We start from the raw sequence: 19483 nt of genomic DNA, 5'->3' as shown, positions 1-19483 counted from the left end.
TAAATCTGTACGACGGGCGCAATTAGAGCGGAAGAAATGGATCTTCCCTCGAAAATGTCGATCCTTAGCAAAAAAGTAGTATCTGGATTAAAATCGGAACATACATGTATAGATAAAGCAAAATATGTATATAAATAAAACTCTATATGCATATCTATCTTCTTAATTTATTTCACTAAATTAATATGACGTTTCCGTCCAACGTAAGTCTTTCGGAGACCAAACTGCCAAACTGAATCCAGTCTCTGCTGTAAAAATACATTGTAATCATAGATACTTAGACAGGCAACATAAAATATTTCTACTATTACAATTCCTAATAATCTTAACTTATTGAACGTTAGAACAAAACCGAAGCAAACGTTGAAAAGGTACTTAATTAATGTATATACTGTACGAAAAACTGGAACGCATTCTCACACGGCAACGGTGCGGAATGCCTAGCGAACCAAGAGGAGAATGGAAATAGGAGCAACAGAATTTCTGGCACCCACGGGCAGCGTTTATTGCGCGCGTATGAACAAAAAGTATGTTAACCGGGTTGGGTGTAACGAAAAAGTGCAGCAGCACAAGAGGACAGTTGTTCCATCCAGTCCATTTGGACTTTATGATGTTCTTATTTGTTGTCGCTTCGCTATAGGGCACTTAACCCAATTAGCACATCGTAGCCTCACTCTTGTATACTTATCTGTCTAGCTATCTACGCGCTAGGAAAGCTTACACACGTACCATAGCCGGAATCTAAAATACCACTCCCCACATACTTGCATTAATTTAATTAATTTCGGGACGCACATATACGGTACATAATTACCGAAATGAAATTATAATAACTGGCTCCCACGGGGGGCAGCTTGGACGCTTTCGATGCCTTTTTCGAATCTACTTCCGTTCTTTTTACTACCCGAAACTGAAGAGTCACGCACACGCGTTTGAAATATAAAACTAAGGGTTTTATTAATCGTTAGGGGAAAGATTAGAGCGATTACGCGCGTTGCCTGTGCTACTGATTAATCTCGTTTAATAACGCAGTTAATGAATTTTGTTAGGTGGGGCATACGCTTGTGTAATAACTCAAAGTAACACGAATCGTAACGTTGCTGCATGCGTGAACTGGCACGGACTGTGCTATAAATTATAATACCTGCTTTATGAGTCCACCTTCTTTTCTTCGTGCGTGAAGAATTAAAGGTACGCGGTGTAACAGTGAATTCTGACTTTGTTAATATAAAAATTAAATTTTTCGATCCAGATCTCGTAGTTTGAGTATGTTTTATATAGCATTAGTCTGGTACATGCATCTTCGACGAATTTTGAAATTCGATTTTCTCGAAAATGAAGCACTGTAGAAGAAAGTCTTATTCGATATTTTCACCCTGTATAATTTCAATAACAAAACTTGACGGTTTCAGTTATTATTTCATACCGTCTTCATCTTCTACGTAAATTAATAACGATGAACTTCATTGCACGAAGTTGAGAAGTAGTCGATCTTTTATATAATTAATGCCCCTTAATCAAGTACTTAAGTACAATGTGTTAAACATTCGTCTTCAAACAGGAATTTTATATAAGTTAATCTATATTATTTAATAAATCTAATCCTATGTGTAGCCTAACTTAGTACTAGTTAATTAATCCAATCGCCAGCTTCTATCGCCTCTCGTAAAAGGCTACCTTAAAGGGAACTACAGGATAAATTTTTCATTATATTATTACTATTAGTTTATAATCATTTCGTGAAAAGACGTGTATGATATTGTAACGGTACATAAATTTATTGCATATTTTTTCATTTGCCTAAAAAGATGCAAGAAATTCTTTCTTCTAAGGAAGTAAGAAAGCTGATTTTAAGGAGAAACGGGATTTCTGCAGTCAGACACTCTAAGAACCAGTGCATTAAGTATTACGTATATGTTATCATAATAATTTTCTATACATATTGCCAAAAACCATTGTCCTAATTTGCCTTTAAATTAAACCCTTGCCCAGTCACGTAAAATCCCGGTTAGCAAGAATCCTAATGCATCTATGAAGGTATTTTAAATCCTGAAACTACGGCCGTTTATATTTTCAAGAGCGTAGAATCATCTTTTTTGCATGGCACAAAAAGCTTCTTTATTTCTTAGAGCTTGAGTCGGAAAACTGCTTCTTTCTACAGTAAACGTTTTTATTCGGTAATAAACAATTCTCTGATTCATTAATAAGGACCCTGTTTTTTCTTCAAACTTTCTATTCAATAAATAACAGTGTCATTTATATCGCATAAAATGGCAACCAGTTAGTTTTCACAAGCTGTTAACGTTATGTCGTCGAACATTCTTGCTTCAAAATTAACTTTATATATTTGTATTGTCTCGAGTTATCTATATTTGTATCGAACCATTTATATATTTGTAGTCGTCGTTCTTCGATTCCATACATTTCATAAATGATTTTTTCGCGAACCACATTTAGATTCTTAACCGGTTAGCTGTTGCGACCTCTTTGAATAGTGTATACCTAAAATGTGTAGCAAAAAGTAAGCGATGACGAGTATACTTGTGAAACACAGAGTATGTGTAGCTGTTAGAATATTGAATTCAATTGTAATTAAATAATTGTTTTATTTTTTAATTTTATTGCTGACAGGGCTCGTCAAAGACAGCTAACAAATTTTCTCAAAGTATTGTAACTCTTGCAGATAACTTTCACAAATTTCTTCGCCGTACTTTGAATCGTCATTTTTCATAAAAATAGATTTATCGTTTCTTTGAGAATCCAACTCAATTGTCAGCTTTTATATGAGATCAGTAGATATCATAGTACTTACTGTAAGTTAATCGACTGTAAGTTACGAATGATCTGTAAGTTCTTCGATTATTTATCACGATCGAGGTCGGTACGTGGTCAAGGAATTTTTAAGATTTGCTTATTAGATGAAAAGTTTTACGATTCGTATTGCAGACACGAGAAGCGAGGAAGGTACGATAATGGTAGACGAGTGGAGAAGTAATGGAAGAAGACAGCGAATGAGTGAGTGAGTTTTATGTTTTATACCGGGCGTAATGTTTCGGGATTAGCATAGTACACGATTGTAAAACCCCGTAGTAGCGCGATACAGAAGCCACAGAGAAAGCATCTCCGCTTCCACTGACTACACGGCTTGCGTTTAACGTCCGAGTTTGCCATGTTTTTCGCGGCTGCGAAATTATTTTCAGAATCTCCCTGCTTCCTCGCCGTTTTTCCGCTTTCTATAGCTCGACCCTTGCAAATGCGACCGGCTGAACGTGCCACAGTACTAAGTTGCTATGGAAGACGCAGAACCACAAGAAAAGAATTCTGTTTCGGTATAGCGCGGTATTAGTGGTTAAGCAGAAGATTCCCGCAAATATACAGCTGATGAGTTTGAATACGACGAGGACGGTAGAAAATTATCCACAAGATGTTTTACTGAAATGAAAGCATTCCTTTAAAAATAACGATGCTGTGTAAATGCTGTTAAGAATCTTGCCGAGTTCAGAGAAACGATTAATTAAACTGTTTCACGTTTATTTTAAAATTGCGATATTTCGCAATCAAATTTCTAACGTAATTTTTTTATACAAATTAGCGTATCATTTTTATTTTGCGTTCACTTTAACCTGTAATTTATACAAATATTACGTAGTTTCATTGTGAAATGTCAGTCCTATTTGACTTTCAGTGGCAACAAAGATACGAACAAGGTAAATACAATGTCTTGTTAAGTGAAAAATACAGATGTACGCGCCATTTCATACTTCTAACACATTTACAAGTCTACATTTATCTTACATGAGCGAGACTTTTGTCACGCATTTTATTTAAAGCGACGTGAATATCCAACGAGAAAGATATTCTTTTATTAAAACACTAAAACCTTGCAACACTTCGTTAGTTATTGCAAAAATTTCGAAAGAAATACCAGCAAAAACATCGTGTTCCCTTTACGACTTTACCATCTTAAATGGCTAATGAAACCAGCCTTGAAAACAAAATCATGCCCATTCGAAAATGTGCATATACGCATTACATAAAGATTACGAATTGGGACTCGTTTCCCCTGCTTGCACAGGCTGCATCGATACAGAAAAGAACGGATGCTAGCGTAGAAGCACAAACAGCAATTTAAAGGGGAAAAATCCATGGATATTCGGGAAAAAGAGGTGCGCCGATCGTTCGGTTCGTCCCGTAAGGCAGCATCGAAATTTTCTACTGCAAGAAACCAATTTGTTTGCCGATAGGGGAACACAGGGGGTGGCGAGGCGAAGCATGGCTCGTATCGGTGATCAGAGGCACGAGTGAGAAATTTTCTCTAATTCGGCCCGATGAGAAATGGACGTCCGGTAGACATAGAGAGTCGAGAGCTCGTATAGCGTATCGTATCACATCGCGTTCTATCGTATCGTTTCGTATCGTATCGTATCGTTCCGTATCCTATAGTATCGTATCGCGTGGAGCGGTAACGCGCGCGTCCGCTTTATTGTTCCATGGAAAAAGAAAACGAGGGGAGGATGGCGCGGAGCCGCGGAGGCAATCCGCGACCGGAAATTTAAAAAGTTGCGCAAATACGCAGGCCACGGGGGAGTTAAATGGGAGCCAAGGGGATGCGCCAGTGGAAGGGGCCAGTTAGTAGGTTCCCGGCCTGCGGGACAGAGACGGAGTTGCAGGCATACTTGGAAGGTTACGCTCGTGAAATTACGTAGTTCCGAGCAATTCGCATCCGAATGACTCGTGGAGGATCAAAGGCTTGCACGCCAGAGGTTGGCATCCTCTACTGATACTTTTTCGAACACTCACCAACTTTACTCTCTCAGTCTTTTCGTGCCTCTTTCACCTGACAGCAACACGCTTGATAGCTCCAAATGGATAGAGATTATATCGGACAGTTCGCAGAAAATCAAGGGGTGCCTCCTCACGGAATAAAGAGATTAACTGCTCCTCGAAAAGAAACCGTTATTGTTTTACGAAACACCAGTTTAAGCGAGAGAAAAGTTTCTGTAATTTAGCGATTTCGATTGTTGTTTAGATTCTTTATATACTTTGTTTCTTCCACTGAAATTAACATTTTCAAGTTTTCGTGAAATGTAGGAGCGTTTCTTTTTATATATAGAATATCATCACTCGTAATGTTTAAGAAGCAGGAAGATCTCTTTCTCATATTGAGCGATACGACATAAAAAATAAATTGTCTGCCTATCAAGTACCGTTCTACGAAATTTTAGTTTTTATAAAACAAGAAAAATCTCCGTGGATCCTTATAAAGTAACGGTAAGAGTGTTAGAACGTCAGATGTCGTCGTATTGGACATCCGTGGCCCGTTTAAGCATAGCAGAAAAAGTAATTTATCAAAGGAAGATGCAAAGCATGAATCATCGACGAGTCGCCGTTCAGTGTCGCTTTCTCCTAACGTTCTGCGCTATTGCATAACAATTAATTTCTCCATCGTTGTAGCTTGCGAGGTTAAAACAATAAGAGTACGACCAGGGTATCGCGAAGATTTATTGGCAATAATTTCAGTCGTGCGTGCGCCCATGAGCGACTTCGATGCAGCCATGAGCAGGCTCTGCACGGTTAAAATTACGTTATGCTTCGGTCGACAATTTTATCGCGTACCTACCTTAATATTGCATTTAAAGTTCCGCTAATTAACAATAAAATTACTTTCGAACATATCGTTGAAATACAATTTTTCCCAACGAGGACGTTCCTAATAGGTGAAATAAAAAGACGCCATCGATCAGTTTTACATGTAGCTTCGGGTGATCTTCAATTAGCAATATTGTAACTGAATATTCATTCGAATGTTTAAGCAACCAGAGGTCGTAATATTTATTCGCGGTTCGATACTGAGAATGAACAGAAAGAACAATATTTCACGGTTGAAACGTGAAGTAAGTGCAGACGTAAGAAAACATGGTAAAAGTGATCATAAAAGTTGCGATATTAATGATAAACAAACGGTACGTACGGTTCAGGAATGTTTGAATTCATCGTTCGTTTTATTTCACGCGAATGAGCAATGAAATACAAATATAAATCCACATGTTATAAAATTCCATCGATCCGTACGAAAACGTTTAATTTGTTTTCACGCTGTTTGTTTTACATGAGAGAGAGAGAGAGAGAAGAAGCTTTTTGCTTTTTCTAGTACTAACTCGTAATAACAGGAACGTTAATGGAGACTTTTAATCTATAGTTGGTAGTTACGTATCAATGAATTACTATTGGATTTTGTGGTTTTATTTAATAACGTGGAAAACAAGAGAATATGGCAATAAAAAGTTTGTATGTCAATAGAAAAATAATCTTTTCTTTAAGCACTATCCTCGGTTAATTTTCATATTTCATGGAACTATTCTGTTCGATCTTTCGTAAGAGGAGATTATCTTCCAACGTAAATTTCTTTTAAATCCATTGGAAAAGGTTATTTTCAATGCCATAGACAGACTGCATCGTAGGATCTGATAGCCAGTGCTATTTATTCTTTCTGATCGTATTAGTAGCTGTCCGAGAAGCTTGCAACGAATGCCTTTTGGCCGTAATGTAGCAATTCCGTTTTTAAAATTAAATTTCCTTTGTATTTGCGGCTAGGGCCGCAAGACAATACAATCACGACGATTGGCTGTCGATTTTAACGGAGCAAAGTAAAAACAGAAAGAATGCTACCACGATTCTGTTCGAGATACATAGGCAAAACGAATGAGACTTAAGCCTCGAGGGGGGGAGAAAGAAATGTTAAAGAAAAATGGCGGATGAGAAGGCCAGTGGAATAAAATAAAATATCGGATTCCCCACGTACGACTGACGCGGCATTTGGCGGAAGATCTGTTTGATGTTTTCTCCGCAAGCCCGGCAGCGATGCTCATTTCTTCTATGTATTATACATATGAAACATATTCTACTGGATACACGAACAAGGAACGTAATGGTTACGAACTGCACGACGATTCATACAGGAGTAATCCGATTATTTCTGTATCTGCTAGAATCATGTACGACCGTTGTAAAAATATCGTGTTGTTTTCGGGTTCCATGGCGCGAGTTTACGGATACTTTGTCTTAAAATCTTTTACCTTTTTAGTTACCTGCGTTCGTTTACCACCAATAATTCGATATTTCACGTGTGTACGTTGTATTTGAAATCACTTTTTCTAAAATAAATTTTCATTCACGGAAAATTATTTGTTTTATATCGACTACGGATTCGATATATACGAATATGTTGGTCATCTTTGATAACATGTGATTTTAGTATTAGCAAATTTCATAGCATCGATGATGAAGTACTAGAAAATGTAATGTATAAAGATATAGCTTTATTAGATTAAATGTCGAAAGGTATAAAAATACTTTTTAAGAATTGAAAAGGGAGTTTATTGATTGAAAAATAAACAGATTTTTTAATTGTTTACACTCCGCATGTCCAATTTTGTATTTGATAATATTTACAATATAGCAATTGATTTATACGAAAAACAATCTTTTCAAAGGCAGTTTAACTTAATTTCGAACTAAATATTATAAATATCGTTAAGCAAAGATTCACGAAGCACTTCACGTTGAGTCTGTAGACATTGAAAACTATTCGGGACAAATTAGGAAGGTCAGGGTGGTATTGTTAGTACTTGAGGCACTCACGCACGTACAGTGAACAAGCGTGTCTTCTCGCGTTTAGATCTGTTACGTGATGCGCATATTTCTCCTGCGGAGTCTGATTAATTAAAGGTTTGCTATTGTTTAATTGCTAAAGATGCATTTTCGAAAAAGATATATAAAATATAAAGAATATATAGATGCTAAATAGCCAAAGCGCTTCTAATAAATTACACTATCAACAAGAATTGATTCAAAATGAGTAATTGAAGAACATATAACTGCAGGCTTTCCAATCAATTTTAATTTAATTGATTAATAATTTTGGTTCTTTAAAATAAATTCAGAAACAGGTAATACAGAAGCAAATATATTTGCGTTTATTCTATTTTACAATTTGCGCCAGTGTTCTATACCCATTATAGTCTCGTTTACCTATAACCTTTTCGTCCTTATCCGAACGTAATGAATATACCTATTTACATAATATATTGGTTACCTATAAATCATTGTTCTAGGGCAAATGTCATTATTGAAGTTGATAACGTTACAGGTTAATAATGTTACCGACATACACGTGAGCTAGCTATTTCCATAATGTACTTAGGTACTTTGTATACAGCAGTATGGGAATATGTTGTCAACTGTAACAATTACTTCTATTAGTGAATTCTCGCGACATTTTTGGAAACGTAAATAGATATTTTAAGTTATTGAAATAATTCGAGGCACACGTTAAAAAGCTGTGTTTTCAGTTAGGCGTATTAATCGAAAACTTCATAAAAAAATAGATCTGACTTTATTCCAAGACGTGGTTTTAAACATTTTGATACGGATAATAAGACGAAAGAAAGTTGAATCTTTAGAAAGTTGTAACAATTGCCATGTAAACTTTATCAGTTTCTTTCTATTATATGCTCATATCCTATTGTTCTACTTTAAACTTTGAAAAATCTATTCACTTTTCTCCCCGGCATTGTATACTATTTTCATAAAGAGTTGGAGAAATTTGCCGCAGAAAGATCCTTTCTCTATTGTAGCTTAATTAAACAATAAATTGCAGAAAAACAGTTTCAGCCTTCCGAGTAAGTGAAATTTTCAAATGGATGAGAAAACAAAACTCGTACGTAGCTACGTAATACTACTTACTACTAAAACATTCTCATAATCATTTTAACGTGAAGAATATTTTACGAATTTCTATAAATGATCAAAATATTGAAAATGTCAAAACTACTAAAAGTAGCATAAAAATTATTTGCACGTCAAAGATTATCTTTTTTTGAAATTCTTTATTCTATTTTCTCCTTTCAAATTTATGTAACTAATTTAACATGTATCTAAAAATGTATATAAAATTATATTTTTCTACTGACGGTATTTGTATATGAAACGATAACGATATAAATGCGAACGAAAATTTTTCTCGCGAAACCCGGTTCCATATTATTAGTTGCACTTTCGGTGATTTTCATAATACGCCAAAGTTTAGTAGTTTGTATCTGCGACTTCGCCGCCTGTCCGTAAGTCGTTTGTGACGGCCAGCAAATTAAAAACCGTCCAAGTTTTCAGACCGAACGTGTCTCGACGAACGATTTCAGCTAATGGCCGGAATATAACAGTAAGTATACAAGTAACGCTTTAATAAGAGTGAATCACGCCAAGTCTTCGACTGCCGGGCTATTCTCACGCTCAGGTAAAATTCTGATTTATGATACAACCATACGGGGCTATATCAACGGAAGTATTCCAGTGAAATACATTTCGAAAGGCGTAATGCAACGCAAAGTATATGCTTATTACAGAGAAGATACAGTAAGAGTAAACATATGTAAATTTCTCCATACATTTATGTATAAGTATGTGTCTGTGTATATATATATATATATACACACAGGGTGGTTGGTAACTGGTGGTACAAGCGAACAGGGGGTGATTCTACGCGAAAAAAGAAGTCGAAAATATAGAATAAACATTTTTTTTATTTTTATTTTTTTTAATTTTTCCATCGAGACAACGATCTACTGTGAGATCCGTTATAACGTACCGCACGCGTACCGAGCGAAAATTTAAAGTCGATTTTCTCGAAAACAAAGCCTCAAACGAAAAATTTTTATTCTATATTTTCGACTTCTTTTTTCGCTTGTACCACCAGTTACCAACCACCCTGTATATATATAGAAAAATGTACATTTGTTTAGCTTTCTTTATTCGTTGTGAGTGAAATAAACTTCCGTCGAGGATACAAGTGTCTAATAAAAAGAAAGTTACCATAAATATGACTACCATGAATACCATTGAATGTAAACATGAATCTTGTACTAGAAAATTTAATTTTCTTAAAAATAGAAGTAAGTCGATTGATGCTACATTTTAATTTAAGCATCCTCCGCCGAGGATTGATGAAACGAGTTGTTTAATTGAACGTTTAGGTGGATGAAGAATGTATATATAAGACTTTTCGTTAATTTTTTTTACCTTCTCAGATCTACATCGAGCCCAGTCATATTTCTTCCCAAGCGGGGGGTCCTGTCAACGTTGGTCATCGTTTATAATCAAGCATATAATGAGTCAGAGACAGATCTGTTGACTTTTAAGTTTCGTTCGATCATGGTCATGACCCTGCTATCATACCGGCGTCCAACATCACTAGCCATTACCGTTTCGTTCTTTCATTATGAATATTCATGAATCTCCGTGTCACATAGCCTTTGCAATCTTTCCAGCGTTATAAATCTTTAAGCACCGAGATTTCGTTTATACAGGATGCGATAACGAAAGGAACTGAAATAATAGGAGAAAAAAAAAAAAAAAAATTGGAAAGATATTCTCAAGTGAAAATCGATGTTTTCTTTTGAACTCTTCAGGCTTACACGGAATACTTAATTGTTATATAAAGTTTTAAAGTTAAAAATTTGTTCTTCTATCATTGATTTAGTCATAATTGCTCCATTGTTATCGATATTTTGTAAAAAGTACAGCACTATATGTAAATATGGTTCGTTGTTTGGTTTATAACGAATGAATGATTAATTTTAATGTTTTCATGAATTTTAACAAATCATTGAATCCTTGCCTTTGTTTATTATATTAGTTACGTATAAATTGGAATATTAATTAACTGTATTAGCTTATAAGTTTTGTTGTCAAAAGATTCTCTTATATAATTGAGAATATTTGTATACGTTTTAAAAGAGTTTATATAGAAACAAGAAATACTGCTCGATAAATTTTCATGTTCTTTTGTAATAGGTTCAGGTAATACGTTACGGCAAGTATTAACAATTCTCGTAGTATGGCATTCAAAGGCCACGGAGTGTCACGGTTTAATACCTACATACGATTACTGGGAAACCGGAAATATCTAAAACATTTCCTCTAATAGAACAGGATAATCTTTCTGGCAGTTGCTAAATCGCAGCTTATGCATTCTGTGCGTGGTCCCAGCACACGTTGCATTGTTAATATCGCTGGAATCTGTGTACTCGTCTGCATGTACATGGCTGAGGTTTCCCAAGTGCTCACGCGTGTACGTTTCATGTGACAAGTATATAAACATTACATATGTATTATACGTATATTTACACGCCACTAAGGATACGTATGCACGGCATACATATCGATCGTTTATGCATTTAACAGTAATGTACGCATATTAACTGCACATAAGAAAGTTCAGCGACCTTTATCATGCTTAAATATTCATTAATGAATGTCATCAACAATCTGCGTTACAGAAGACTTTGTACACTAGACGAACAGAAACTTCTTTTAATTTCGTCCTTTTAAAAGTCGTTTGAGAGATAATTTTTTTAACATAATGCCGATTACTGAAATGTTACTATTCACATTATTTATTGCTTGTGTATTATTGTATTTAGATCTGTTGTTGCTCCTTATACTTAGGATAAATTTAATAATTTATCTTCATTCATTTACGTGTAAAATTGTATAATATATACATTTTCGTATTGAATTTGAACAATTTCCATTGCCATTGATAAAAATCATTTAATTGTACTACTTGATTTTTTTAAATTAATTATAACTGTGTTGTCACGTGGGAATATTCAGAGCAGACGCTAAAGAATTAGGTAAACATATCATTCGTTTGGATTTAAAAAGGAGTGCAGTGTACCAAGTTAATTCCAAATACAAAACAGCATCTTTCAAGATATTGTTGTCTTTTCATTTTCTTCAATTTTCTACGCTACTAATTAGATACCTCTTTCCATCTATTTGCTTATCCTGAACGAAGGAAAAGTAATGATATTTACGAATCTGGAGAATGACAATCCGCAACGAGAATTCTGTTAGTCTACAGAAAATATACGATTCCTAGAACGTCATAGGGAATATTTTTCTGTCCTAAAAATCTTTACATTTCCTAGACACTCTACATTCTTCGTGCTGCAAGACATTAATAAGATCAAGTTGTAACTTTTGTAAGATTAGTATACTTGAACGTCACAGGCCTGAAGATGTATATAAAGATGGTGTTCTTATACCGATTTTATTCAACATGTATAAAGTAATTGTAAAAAGAAAAAAGTAATTAAATATCAAAATCAAAAATATAAAAAATCGTCACAGTCTCCCAATTTGTAGATGATCGTGGTAGGTATATGTTAAGTATTCGTCCAATATTTTCTTGAGATCTTGCACGACAGGTTTTTTTAATTAGAACTTACAGTAGCCTAAACCAGCGTAAGCGAAAATGATCGGAGCGAAGTAGCTGACGCAAATCTAAATTGGCAAATACAAATCCCCGTTGGCGTGGTGTGACGTAACCTGCAAAATAACTCCGACTAATAAATCGGCATTAATTCTTAAGATGAAGTAATGTCCTGAAACGCTGACTCTAACAGGACAATACGAACTCGCGGGGCGATTAAACATCCGGCGAGGCAAACACGCAGAGGAGAGTTTTCGAGATGTTTCATTTTAATCTGAGTTTCTCACCGAGTTGTTCTTCGGCGCTGCCTCCACTCTCACCGAAGGCTCCTCTCCTCGTTAAGGAGATACACGAGCACCGACCTTGTAAGTTAGTCCAGAGTCTTGATTTCCGACTTCTGCCAAGCCCCCTAATATCTTGAAACCGGTATCTCGAACTGTTTCTGTTTATTTTATACTACCTATTAGAGTATTCTTCGTTTCGCTCGAATTTGTTGAACGGATACCTGTGCATCGAGCAACTTTTTCTCCACGTCGCTTCGCGATGAAAATATTCCAAAAGAAACTTGGTTCCACAGTGTATTCTTCTCGATACGTACAAGAAAATTAGGTGCTACTCATCGTTCATGTTTTAAACAGTCTCGTCGTGGAAGATATTTTTGTAGTAATGTAATCCTTGAACACCTACAGTTGAAAACTAGTATGACATTATGACAGTTCATGGAGTAATTTTGTCGGAGAAATTCATCAAATTTTGTCTTGTTAATTTACCGGTTTGAATAATGATCAGTTTCAAGTTTGAATATATTATATATTGAAAATATTAAAATGTTTGCTTCTTGCGTTAATGAAAAGTGAATATCACGTACATCATTTGAAGTTTGAAGCAAGGAACGAGCAAAATACGTAGAAGGTGTATGTAAGAAATTATGTAAATAAAACAGCTGCGCGTAATTGCTGCTAGGAAATTTATAACAAAATCAACAGATTAGAAATAAAATAAATCTGTATAAATGTTCAGAGATGTTTCGAAAACTTTTTTAATAAATTGCTTGTAAATATTTTATGTTCGAAGTTTCAAAATACTTCTTCATTATATCGAATACGCTGTTTCATGTTTAAGGACACATCCTTGCAACACAAAAGTCCCCTCAGTCTTGATACTGTAACATATCCACGTATATAAGATAACGAGAAGCGGCGCACGAAATGATTGTAGCCAGAGGCATTGTGAGCGTTGCTTTCCATCAGCTATAGAAATAATAACGAATATAACAAGCAGACATTCCAAAGAAAACCAGATCGCTGACATGAGATAATAAGATACGCAGCGTATTTTATTAGCCTTCAATAGATTCTATTAACCAGAAACTTGGCCGTTTTACTTTCAAAATTTCCGCGTAAAACTTTCGCCAAAAGTGTTGACATCCAATTAGATATTACTCTTCCTACGTACACTCGGCTTCATTAGGATCAATTATCTTAGATACACTCAAAACGTCGGTTACTCCGTTTATTATCCAAGAATCTTTACTTCGAAGTATGTTTCGAATAATATTCAGAAAGTTGTCGGTTATGATTAAAACAGACCATCAACGAGAACGTGTACCACCTTGTTCTAACTATTTCCAGCAAACGAAACGGAATAACAATAATTCCGAAAGATTTCACTCCTCACTTAATTGTTGTTTTCACTGACAATACCATGAGACCAGGACGTTTTATGTGCGAACGCGACATCTGTTTATACATCCCAAGTAGCTATCGACTTTCGCGAAAAGTAATGTTATTCGTTGATATTTGTTAAACCCGCTTTGCAGCTATTGTTTTACGAAAATGGAACATTGTTTTTATTCGCATTATTGTGATGTATTATTATACGGATAGCTAAATGCTAAGTTTAATTAAATGTCGGAATGAATGGAATAGGTTTTTTGCTTTTGCTAGAAATCTTCATTTCTGACATTTACAATGGATAGAAGGATAGGAAATTTATAAGATAAGGAAAAAAACAGTAATTTTGCAAAAGAAAATTATGTTTGACAAGAGCAATGTGCGCAATGTGATAAAAATCTTTAATATAAAAGTAACTAATTTTCATGGTTTACCAATTTTAAAATTGCTTTTATATTTATATTATCACCTCTACCTTTTTTTTTGTCTAAATAGATTCATAATTTCTATATTTAATTATCTTCTAAAACAGTAGGAATTTCGCCATAGCTTAATAGCTGGAAGGTGTATAATTACAGGATGTTATAATTTAAATTTTTAGGTTTCTTGTTTGTATAATTTTATTTCTGATGTACCGATATTTATTGCAAAATTGATTGTTTGATATGTTTTATTTTCTTCTGTTTAGTCCTGGTTTGGTTCAGGTTTAATCCCTGGTTTGATTCTGGTTTAATCCGGATCTCGTCTCATCTTATCTTGTTTTATCTTGGCTTGTTTTGTTTTGTTTGATACATAGAAAATGTATATTTTGGTCCAAATGTAGTGGAATTTCTATCAACGTTTTTACGAGTACTGTTAATAAAATATGTAAAAGCATTCCTATCCTGATTTTTCCGCAATAAAATTTTGTTTAAACAACTAACATATTTGGAAATATTGTAAGTTCAAGACAGTGCATTAATTTACTTTATCTTATTTTTTGATTCAAATTTTAATAAAGTTTAACTACGTTTACATCAGTAATCTTTGTATTCAGATCAGTATTTATCATGCAAGATAATTTTGTTATTCGTAAAAGATATTGCAACGATGCACAATGGTTCAGTATTTGAAAACTTATAGAAGCTTTATAAATTTATTATATGTGTGTATCATACAAAACAACTGTAATGAAATATAATAATTATGATTATATTCGTCATGTCTCATTGCAGTGCTGAAGAAATTCCAGAAAGTTTTGTATAGCACATAACACGTTCACGAAGATATTTTATGATAAGCGTTCAAATACCTTCGTGAAATATTATAAATAAAAAATGTAATTTATTAATGCAGAAATGTTTACGCTTTTATTTAGAAATTTGATAGATGAATTAGTGATAAATATAAAAGTAAAATTAAAATGCAAGAAAATGAAACACGTGGAAGATAGTTTCTTTGAGCAAGATATTATTCATATTTCTCCCTATTCAATTTCATCGATGTTCAACGACCAAGTACATTTTCTTCGTCGTCTACTTCGTCCATTTGTCAAGTATAATATAAAGAAAACCTTCGAGCTCGCCATGGAGAATATTTTCACGGAAGACATCATATTTTGCACAGTTCCGGCACGGATAATTACGAACTAAATAAACAAACATTGCGTCTTCGCCGAAAGTTTCACCATCTTCCGTATGAAGAGGAATGAGTTTGGCGTAACTAAGGGGAGAAGCATACATTCTGATGAGAAATTCTGAAGCGTAAACTTTGAGAACATCCGTTTTTATACGGTACAATTTGCGTTCATGACGTAGTATAGTAACTTTTCTCATGTATTAAACCATGCCAACCACAAGCATTTTCAAACTATCTCAACTAAGATTGCTCGAAGAAAACATAAAATTCGTCTAAAATCTATGAATTCTTGTTATTGCATAGAAGATAGAAGCAATACAAGTATTCAATATGAATCGGTATCGATAAATTGATAACGCAACGATTAAAAGGAATAATCGAAAGCATATTAATTAACTTTAATTTCTAACAATTTCAATACACTTACTCGATATCAGTTTGTTAATAAAATCACGTAGCGCTACCAATAACTCTATAGTTGATGCAACGTTCAATTCCAATTTTAAAAAGATACCATGGCGTACCATCGAATAAATGTGCACAATGTATTTTTGACACAAATACTCGCCGAACTAATCCAATTAGTCATATTCACCTTTTTTTCTCATTCGAGTGAACTAAATTAAATCCAGATATGTCAGTAACAGATCTCTCAGCAGAGAGCAGAGGATAAGATTGGGTACAGATTGGCAATTAGTGAAAGAGCAAAAGATTAGCAATTGGTGAAACACGGTGCTCCTGTGTCAAGGATCCTCACGAGACGGCGGTTATCCCAGTAGAAGCGGAAGATCGTTAGTTGAAATTGAACGAACAAAAAGGTGAGGAAGGTTAGGTAATGTTAAGAGTGCCAGAGGCAAAGCTCGATACGTATTTAACTCACGTGCTTGCCTAAGCCCGGAAATCAATCGGTTCTCCCGAACGAATTCGGCCACCCGTCAGACGAATACTACCTGACGAAAATCAAAACCTTCTATCGAATCGTTAGCCGCAAAATGGAAACAGCCTTTTTCTTCTTTTCGCGGAACGCACGCTCCTGCATACGTATTGGTTCGCGTTACATTTTTCTCGTTACGTCTCCCTGTTTATTTCGGTACAACGACCCCAGAAATTTTCAATTAATTTTTCAATTACTTCCTTGACATACCGTGTACTCTAGAGCCATTGTTTTTCTTTCTGTTCTCGGTTTGTAAAACAAACTCTAACAGTGCCCAGTGTTCAACATCTGCGGCACATAATTAATTCCGTATTGTTTCTATACTTTACGATATTTGAATCATCTGGTTTAATGAACAGGAATTTACATAATGTGCATGTTTTATCGTTCTTGGTGTATTAATATAAATCACGCGTTGGAAATCTTCGCTACATATTTCTGTCGGATATGTCGGGAAATGTTTAGAAATAATAATGAGAAATACATTGCAGATTCGGTGAAAGATTAGTAGAGTTGGAGAAAGTTTCTTAGTCATAGACATTTTATCAGAAGTTACAAACATTTTTAAGATTAATGTTAATTTTAGCATATTAATGTTGTGTTTATATTGATATTAAAATTCGTATTAATAACAGAAGCCAAAGAGAATAATGTGTATAAATTAAAACATCTACTATCGTGCAGCTAAGAGTATACGTAGATTGTTAGATCATATTATATGGCGAAATTCTTATCAATAAATTTTAGCAAGTTTACTCTCAAATTCTTCAAGGCGTTGGAAATAGATTATTCTTAATAAATGTCAACAAGTTGTAAATTAAATTATTTACATATTAATGAGAAAAAGGTGCTTAAATTGATCAATCATGTGGGATACGAATGTTAATGAGAATTAAAGAGGTTGCGTTTGCCTGTTTTAGTACATATCGTTAAGTAATATACATGTGATAAAATATCACTATGCCTTTGCAGGGAATTGAGATGCAGTTAATAAGAATGGTTTATTTAACGACATCATTTTTAGCCATGTAATTAACAGTTGGGAAAAAAAAGAAAGTGACATAAATTCTATTAGATATATAGACTGTGTTAATAGCGATTTTGGAAAATTAAATTTTCTTTAAATTATGCAGAAATTATTATGTAATGACGAGATAGATTTAACTTGGCGCGTTCCAAAATGTTTTCTATTTCACTTCATATACAGTACTAGAATAAAAATCTTCTACAATATAATACCCGTAATTAACTCTTAACGAAGAGATAGAAAAAGTAATTCAATTACCGCGACGCCATAAAAAATGCAGAAGTTACAACGATCGAAAAACTTTCCGTTTCGATAACAGCTAAATAAATTACATAACCAAGAGGTAAGAAGGGACACTCTAACGGGTTTTGTTATCGTTCTTCAGATAATAACGTTTGCCCGCGTTGCTCTGCTGTTTACTTGAAATTCCATTATCCTATTACCGTCGTAGGACATATTTGTCAATACTTGTAAGCACGTCCACACAGAGGCATAGAGCAGTTGGCAATATCTGCTCCCGTTAAACGCAATATCGTTATATTTTCAAACGTGTCCTATTGACGGATCGCATCGTGGAACCGATCCGAAGGGTTGCTTCAAAAGCAGCCGGTATCCCGATTACGACGGTCATTTTTCACGCGAACGTATCGCATCGAACCTTCGTAAACTTGGTAAACAGTATCGCGATGGGAGTTCCATATTGTGTTTTCCTGCCGGTAAGTTGGTAGGTGGATAGGCAGCAGTCTGTCTACGTGGCTGCTACCCGTATCTGTTTGTCCGTCTATGTACGCACGTATTTGTACCTGTGTCTATGTATTCGTGTACAATCACAGAGACATAAATATACGTGCACACACGGATGCAGCTCGCGTATAGCCGGATCCAGGGCATTAAAGTTAAGCCTGTATTTTATTGGACGCGCGTATAAATCAAAAGCTTCGGCTAGTCAAATATTGGAAGCTTTGCATACGCCAATACAGGCCGGTGATGTACAAAATGCGGATACCTGCCTATCCGTTCGCGTATACCTGATTGGCCGGCTCGTTCTCATAAGTACAAACATGCATCATACATGCCGGGGCTATCTATCGATGTTTATCGCGGTCCGAATAAAAGCGTGCATTGTTTGTTTTACGGATAATAATTAGTCTGGCCGCGCTTATTTGTGAGGCAAATTACCGATTTTTAGCACGTCCCACGAGCATACCCCCACCAACTGCTTTTCAGGCAACTTTACAAGCGACGCTAATGTTTACTCTCAATACTAACTCCGCTCCGTTTTATCGTTCCGCAGATGCGCGCGACATTTTTGGAAATAATCAAGCCTCCATGTAATAACGTGTCCTATCCGATCTTTCGTCGTAATTATTTTCGTTCGATTTTAATAAGTCCTTCCATCGAATATCTTTTAATTTTGCAACAGAGAAACGTGGAATTAATGTATCTGGAATTTATAAATTATTGTACATTGATATATTGCACGCTGTATTGGAAAGGATAGCAATTGTACAGGGGGATTAACAGATTTTTCTCTGATAAATTAGCTATCGTGCTGTTAAATCATTTAACAACTGACTACGTACTTTGGATGTGCAACGTATAATGTTGGCTTTTTAAGCCCTTTAAACGTATAACGTGATTTTCAGTATCCGGGTTCCCTTTAAATAACAATCTGTTATTTTTTAAATACAAAATACTTCCACGCATAATGCGAATAATAAACGCTGAGCGAACTACAAATTAGTAATATTTTTAAAAGATTACGTTAGCATTAATTTATCAAATAATAAAGCACGAGAAGGATACACCTACTTATTTCACATTCAACGATAATGATACATTTGAATGATAATTTTTGAAATTTCAAACGGTGATTGGTATATTATATGATAACAGACTTTAAATTAACATTTTCTTTATTCTAATTTCACAGATTGGTTTAACGTTTAACTTATCCGAAA

General features: G+C 34.8%; 1 protein-coding gene and 1 long non-coding RNA gene across 4 annotated transcripts in view; one reads left to right on the top strand and one right to left on the bottom strand.

Annotated features, from left to right (window-relative positions):
* Window positions 1-19483, bottom strand: part of LOC100746351 (nucleolysin TIAR) — a 589230-nt gene that overhangs the window by 378472 nt on the left and 191275 nt on the right. The gene's annotated exons all lie outside the window — the stretch shown is intronic.
* Window positions 2912-19483, top strand: part of LOC112213531 — a 304301-nt gene continuing 287729 nt past the window's right edge. For 2 of the 3 annotated variants that reach the window (XR_004462450.1, XR_002947420.2), the window contains exon 1: window positions 2912-3015. This is a non-coding gene — a long non-coding RNA (uncharacterized LOC112213531). The remainder of the gene's footprint in view (window positions 3016-19483) is intronic. The other variant, XR_004462449.1, reaches the window with a different exon arrangement.

Source organism: Bombus impatiens, unplaced genomic scaffold, assembly GCF_000188095.3.
Source record: "Bombus impatiens unplaced genomic scaffold, BIMP_2.2 scf_0739, whole genome shotgun sequence".
NCBI classification, from domain to species: domain Eukaryota; kingdom Metazoa; phylum Arthropoda; class Insecta; order Hymenoptera; family Apidae; genus Bombus; species Bombus impatiens.
This window is presented reverse-complemented; position numbering and strand designations above follow the sequence as displayed.